This window comes from Schistocerca nitens, chromosome 2 (genome assembly GCF_023898315.1).
Source record: "Schistocerca nitens isolate TAMUIC-IGC-003100 chromosome 2, iqSchNite1.1, whole genome shotgun sequence".
Lineage (NCBI taxonomy): Eukaryota > Metazoa > Arthropoda > Insecta > Orthoptera > Acrididae > Schistocerca > Schistocerca nitens.
The window spans coordinates 1,058,559,372-1,058,566,995 of record NC_064615.1 but is presented as its reverse complement, the minus strand read 5'-3'; the positions used below and the strand labels follow the sequence as shown (position 1 = coordinate 1,058,566,995).

The 7,624-nt window shown below is 43.8% G+C and overlaps 1 pseudogene; it reads right to left on the bottom strand.

The window, feature by feature from the left end:
* Positions 1–2,013: 2,013 nt before the first annotated feature.
* On the bottom strand, positions 2,014–7,029 carry LOC126235538 (phosphate carrier protein, mitochondrial-like; annotated as a pseudogene).
* Between the last annotated feature and the right edge of the window lie 595 nt (positions 7,030–7,624).

The following is a 7,624-nucleotide window of genomic DNA, read 5'->3' as shown; positions in this document are numbered from 1 at the left end:
TAATTTCTCCCGGAGTGCCCCGACTGTGTTGGCCGTATGAGGCTTTGCATTGTCGTGGAGCAGAATGACCCCACGGGTGAGATTGCCTGATCGTATTGATTTGATCGCTTGGCGGAGGATGGTCAAGGTTTGCGAGTAACGCTGGACAATCACTGTTGCCCCGTCCTGCAGGAAGTGAATCAGAAGGGGGCCATCTTGGTCAAAGAAGAGCGTCAGCATAACCTTTCCTGCACTAGTGTGGACGACGACGTCCAACTGTACGAGCGGAACTGGTTCACATCGCAGCCCCGGGAATTTTATGAGACAGCCTCACTGTGTCACAGTGGGAGAAGTGTCAGTGTCTCAACAGCCAGGGTCAATACTTCTAACATACAGGTACTGGTTTTTGTAATTATGCCTCCGACTCGTTTCTTTTTTAACGCCCCTAATACATACGCAAAATATTTGATCAGGCAAAAGAACTACCTCAAAATTTAATTACAATATCGCTCAAATGTAGACCTTTAGGCAGAGAGTGTAGAATTTAAAGCAAGTACATCAAAGCTTTAAGAAGGGAAAGGCAAAACTTAACTTGAAGAATGGAAGCTGCAGAGCTGAACGGTTCCACTAAAACAACAGCGGACACGCCTCAAACACAGCCGAAAGACACGTGCAACGGTACAACAGCAACACGCACTCGCGGCCGGCAGCCATAGTAATGTCGGGCTCGCATTTCACAAGACAAAGAGGCATTGGTACCAAACACCATAGGTGAGGTGTAGGCTACAGAAATTCAAATGACAGAAACCACAATCGCCAGCTTCTTAAGAGATCACGGATATAAGCCCAAAAAATCCATCGTAAGGTAGCAAAAAGTACTCCCAAAAACTGAATAAAGGAGGTAGAATTTAAATCACTGGTAACGGAGTGCAAAAATAAGATAACTAACGTCTCACCAAACAATTTAGGTAAACGTTCCACCGAAATCGCACGGCCAAGTGCCTATTTGAATCAAACAGAACAAGTAAATGACGAGCTTACCCCTTCAACGGAATACTTAGTGACTAGGTATAACAAACAGTGTTTCCTTGAATTAGTTCTCAGGCTTGACAACTATCTACAACCTAGTTTCAAAACACACATATTAGTACAGGGAACTCCCCGTAAAATAATTAAAAGGTAAAATTACAAACTTTACATAATGCCTTGGTAATCCACACCAAGTAAAGGTCTTAGAAGCACACATTATCGCCAGTGCAGGGACAGTCACTAATGCCGGCCGCGGTGGCCGAGCGGTTCTAGACGCTTCAGTCCGGAACCGCGCGACTGCTACGGTCGCAGGTTCGAATCCTGCCTAGGACATGGATGTGTGTGATGTCCTTAGGTTAGTTAGGTTTAAGTAGTTCTAAGTTCTAGGGGACTGATGACCTCAGATGTTAAGTCCAATAGTACTCAGAGCCATTTGAACCATTTTTGAACAGTCACTAATTTACACCCAAAATTTACACCAATACAAGGATACAACATGGTTGCGGCCAAGATTAATCACGATAAATTAGAATATTCCAGTGCTCCACGTGGCACCAACAGCAGGGGCACAGATATCAGAGTGCGAGCAGTACTAATCGCAAAATTTTCCAGTAACGGTTCCTGCATACGTGGAAACGATGCGGGAAAAACTGCAAGCGTCCATGCTCGCACAGCGTGAATAAACAGGGAAGTGCAAATCCACTGAGGGCCGAAGCAGGACACCAATGAGATTACTACTACCCAAACGGGCGACAAGTCGATCTCAGCAGAAACAGAACTAACGGCCGAAGGAACCGAGGCGCGCGAAAATCCACGCCTGATACCCCTACAATGTGCCCCTCCTACCCTTTCTCATCTCACGACCCATTGCTGTCCTGTTTCAGATTCTCGGAGACAGAGATCATCTACGAAAACTGCAAGTTAAATTCGCGCTGCCTATCGGGGTGCCAGTGAAAGAAGGCACCGGGAAGAAAGAGAGATAAAATAAATTGACACCACCACGGCTCACAAAGCTTCAGTTGTTCTTTCGAAAGAGGTAAACATCATCATAGTGTAAACAATCTGTCTCCTCCACACAGCGAGAAGACACTTTTGTAGAAGCTATTTATTCTTTCCTCTCTGTACATTATAGGCATAATTTGTCTAAAAGTTGATACAAATCGTGGCTAAATTTGAATCCTAACCCATACAGCGTCCACTGCGTTGAGAGCGCTATCGGCAGAAAGATGTTCAGAATCTGACACAATAACGCAAAGTGATGTGCGCCGTAAACATATTTCCTCTCTCCTAAAATTTCTGAATACAAAACTTCGAAAATGTAATAGAAGTTAAATTTACAAAGACCTTGGATCGAACATCCAATAAATATTGGTGTCCCTCCTTTAGCCAAACCTTGCGTTCCGTTCCCTTTCAACGTCATCTGGAAACCGTTAATGATCGATCGATTTATATTTCGCGGGGTCCAACTGAATACTACATTTAACCAGATGAAATGGAACCGCCATTTTGTGTGTGAGTCCACCAAGCCCATTGTTGTTGTTGTGGTCTTCAGTCCTGAGACTGGTTTGATGCAGCTCTCCATGCTATTCTATCCTGTGCAAGCTTCTTCATCTCCCAGTACCTACTGCAACCTACATCCTTCTGAATCTGCTTAGTGTATTCATCTCTTGGTCTCCCTCTACGATTTTTAACCTCCACGCTGCCCTCCAATGCTAAATTTGTGATCCCTTGATGCCTCAAAACATGTCCTACCAACCGATCCCTTCTTCTAGTCAAGTTGTGCCACAAACTTCTCTTCTCCCCTATCCTATTCAATACCTCCTCATTAGTTATGTGATCTACCCACCTTATTTTCAGCATTCTTCTGTAGCACCACATTTCGAAAGCTTCTATTCTCTTCTTGTCCAAACTATTTATCGTCCATGTTTCACTTCCATACATGGCTACACTCCATACAAATACTTTCAGAAACGACTTCCTGAGACTTAAATCTATAATCGATGTTAACAAATTTCTCTTCTTCAGAAACGATTTCCTTGCCATTGCCAGTCTACATTTTATATCCTCTCTACTTCGACCATCATCAGCTATTTTACTCCCTAAATAGCAAAACTCCTTTACTACTTTAAGTGTCTCATTTCCTAATCTAACACCCTCAGCATCACCCGATTTAATTTGACTACATTCCATTATCCTCGTTTTGCTTTTGTTGATGTTCATCTTATACACTCCTTTTAAGACACTGTCCATTCCGTTCAACTGCTCTTCCAAGTCCTTTGCTGTCTCTGACAGAATTACAATGTCATCGGCGAACCTCAAAGTTTTTACTTCTTCTCCATGAATTTTAATACCTACTCCGAATTTTTCTTTTGTTTCCGTTACTGCTTGCTCAATATACAGATTAAATAACATCGGGGAGAGGCTACAACCCTGTCTCACTCCTTTCCCAACCACTGCTTCCCTTTCATGCCCCTCGACTCTTATAACTGCCATCTGGTTTCTGTACAAATTGTAAATAGCCTTTCGCTCCCTGTATTTTACCCCCGCCACCTTCACAATTTGAAAGAGAGTATTCCAGTTAACATTGTCAAAAGCTTTCTCTAAGTCTACAAATGCTAGAAACGTAGGTTTGCCTTTTCTTAATCTTTCTTCTAAGATAAGTCGTAAGGTTAGTATTGCCTCACGTGTTCCAACATTTCTACGGAATCCAAACTGATCTTCCCCGAGGTCCGCTTCTACCAGTTTTTCCATTCGTCTGTAAAGAATTCGCGTTAGTATTTTGGAGCTGTGACTTATTAAACTGATAGTTCGGTAATTTTCACATCTGTCAACACCTGCTTTCTTTGGGATTGGAATTATTATATTCTTCTTGAAGTCTGAGGGTATTTTAGCTGTCTCATACATCTTGCTCACCAGATGGTAGAGTTTTGTCAGGACTGGCTCTCCCAAGACCGTCAGTAGTTCTAATGGAATGTTGTCTACTTCCGGGTCCTTGTTTCGACTCAGGTCTTTCAGTGCTCTGTCAAACTCTTCACGCAGTATTGTATCTCCCATTTCATCTTCATCTACATCCTCTTCCATTTCCATAATATTGTCCTCAAGTACATCGCCCTTGTATAAACCCTCTATATACTCCTTCCACCTTTCTGCCTTCCCTTCTTTGCTTAGAACTGGGTTGCCATTTGAGCTCTTGATATTCATACAAGTTGTTCTCTTCTCTCCAAAGGTCTCTTTAATTTTCCTGTAGGCAGTATCTATCTTACCCCTAGTGAGACAAGCCTCTACATCCTTACATTTGTCCTCTAGCCATCCCTGCTTAACCATTTTGCACTTCCTGTCGATTTCATTTTTGAGACGTTTGTATTCGTTTTGGCCAGCTTCATTTACTGCATTCTTATATTTTCTCCTTTCATCAATTAAATTCAATATTTCCTCTGTTACCCAAGGATTTCTATTAGCCCTTGTCTTTTTACGTACTTGATCGTCTGCTGCTTTGAATACTTCATCCCTCAGATTTACCCATTCTTCTTCTACTGTATTTCTTTCCCCCATTCCTGTCAATTGTTCCCTTATGCTCTCCCTGAAACTCTCTACAACCTCTCGTTCTTTCAGTTTATCCAGGTCCCATCTCCTTAAATTCCCACCTTTTTGCAGTTTCTTCAGTTTCAATCTGCAGTTCATAACCAAGAGATTGTGGTCAGAATCCATATCTGCCCCTGGAAATGTCTTACTATTTAAAACCTGGTTCCTAAATCTCTGTCTTACCATTATATAATCTATCTGATACCTTTTAGTATCACCAGGATTCTTCCAGGTATACAACCTTCCTTTATGATTCTTGAACCAAGTGTTAGCTATGATTAAGTTATGCTCTGTGCAAAATTCTACAAGGCGGCTTCCTCTTTCATTTCTTCCCCCCAATCCATATTCACCTACTATGTTTCCTTCTCTCCCTTTTCCTACTGACGAATTCCAGTCACCCATGACTATTAAATTTTCGTCTCCCTTCACTACCTGAATAATTTCTTTTATCTCGTCATACATTTCATCAATTTCTTCATCATCTGCAGAGCTAGTTGGCATATAAACTTGTACTACTGTAGTAGGCATGGGCTTTGTGTCTATCTTGGCCACAATAATGCGTTCACTATGCTGTTTGTAGTAGCTAACCCGCACTCCTATTTTTTTATTCATTATTAAACCTACTCCTGCATTACCTCTATTTGATTTTGTATTTATGACCCTGTAATTACCTGACCAAAAGTCTTGTTCCTCCTGCCACCGAACTTCACTAATTCCCACTATATCTAACTTTAACCTATCCATTTCCCTTTTTAAATTTTCTAACCTACCTGCCCGATTAAGGGATCTGACATTCCACGCTCCGATCCGTAGAACGCCAGTTTTCTTTCTCCTGATAACGACGTCCTCTTGAGTAGTCACCGCCCGGAGATCCGAATGGGGGACTATTTTACCTCCGGAATATTTTACCCAAGAGGGCGCCATCATCATTTAATCATACAGTAAAGCTGCATGTCCTCAGGAACAATTAAGGCTGTAGTTTCCCCTTGCTTTCAGCCGTTCGCAGTACCAGCACAGCAAGGCCGTTTTGGTTAATGTTACAAAGCCAGATCAGTCAATTATCCAGACTGTTGCCCCTGCAACTACTGAAAAGGCTGCTGCCCCTCTTCAGGAACCACATATTTGTCTGGCCTCTCAATAGATACCCCTCCGTTGTGGTTGCACCTACGGTACGGCCATCTGTATCGCTGAGGCACGCAAGCCTCCCCACCAACGGCAAGGCCCATACAATGCAAAATATTTTGGTGAACCAAATTCACACGACACACCCACAGGGAATTCTGTAGATGTCGCAGCAGTCTTCCTTGAATGTTTTACGCCAACGGTATAACGTACGACACACTTCCTAAAGGAAACCCAAAGGGATTTCCCTCCACAGCTTCTAGCAAAAATTTAAACATTATTTGGAATTTAGTACCCATTCAAACTAGGTAGCTTATCCTGGTCCCTCTCTCCGACTAGCACCGAGTTTGATCACTCTGTTACGGAGGCACGCATTTCCACTCTTTCTGGGGGAAAATTCAGCGATATCAGACATCGAATAGTTACACGGTTTCTATGAGCGAAATGTCATGTGCGGCAGACGAAAGAACTAAGAGCTGTCTGTAGTATTAATATGGTACTCACTTGAGTGCCAATTTTCTCGCATAGAGCGCTATCGCTCGGTACTAGCTACTTGAAACAATACTATATCTACATCTACATCTACATGATTACTAAGTTCACGCGTAAGTGCCTGGAATTCATCGAATACTTTCAAGCTTTTTCTCTACTTTTCCACTCTCGAACGGCGATCGCGGAAAACGAGCACTTAAATCTTTTCGTGCGAGATCTGATTTCTCTTATTTGATCATGATGATCATTTCTCCATACGTTGGTGGCCACCAACAGAATGTTTTCGCAGTCGGAGGAGAAAGTTGGTGACTGAAATTCCACGAGAAGATCGTGTCGCAACGAAAAACGACTTTGCTTTAATGATTCCCACCCCATTCACGTATCACGTCCGTGGCACTCTCTGCCCTGTTTCGTGACAATACGAAACAAGCTGCCCTTCCTTGAACTTTTTCGATGTCGTCAGTTCCATCTGATGCGGATCCCACACTGCTCAGCAGTAGTCCAGAAGAGGGTGGACAAGCGTGGTAACAGTAATTCCTAGGTATTTAGTGGATGCAGCCTTTAATTTTGCGTGGTTTATCGTGTAACCGAAATTTGGTAGATTTCGTTTACAGTGTATTTGCTTTTCCGTATTTCTGTTACTATGACGTAAACAGAGTGGATCTGCCGCTGCGTCGTAGACTATAGTTCACCCAGCGGCCTAAAAAAAGACTTTCTAATAGCACACAGTAGAACCGCCGTGAACTCATTAAAATGATTAGGGGACGCAGTTATGATAGGTCCATCCACGTCTGCACATACCGGTGCTTACGTGTAGAGGGTCATTGACAACTAGCGTGTGGAGGGCTGGCGCCTGCGGCCCTTCGCCCTTAATGAGCGCGTTCCCCTGCGGTTTGTCCGATGCCCTGGAGGCGACGACGTCGACGGCAGCGCCGTTGGTGACGTCACGCGCTGTGACCGTGGGGCGTGCCCGCCGGACCGGATGAAGCGATCACACGCCCGGCACCCACGTGGGTGCGTATTTTTACCGCCGCCTCACCCCTTCACATCTTTTTTCGTTTCCACAAAAGAGCCTGAGGCCAGCGGGCGCTGCTCTGCGATTTATGGCTGGCGCCAGGTCCCTTCCCATGACGCGCGCCTGTATGTGTGTGTGGGTGTGTCTGTGTGTGTGTGTGTGCGCGCCATCGACTCCGCTGCTGGCGTCATCGTGATAATAAAAGACGGCTTTGATTCCCCTCACTTTCGCCCCAAAACCGCCGTCGCAAAAAGCTTTGTACAGTAACTGCGTCAATGAAGGGAACGAAGTACTTTTGTAAATAAATGAAATCAACAATTCGGTTTCCACGATGCTAGTGGCCAATAGACCTGTATCCGAGACAAAAATCATCATTGAATCAATCATCAGTCAATCAACCTGAAA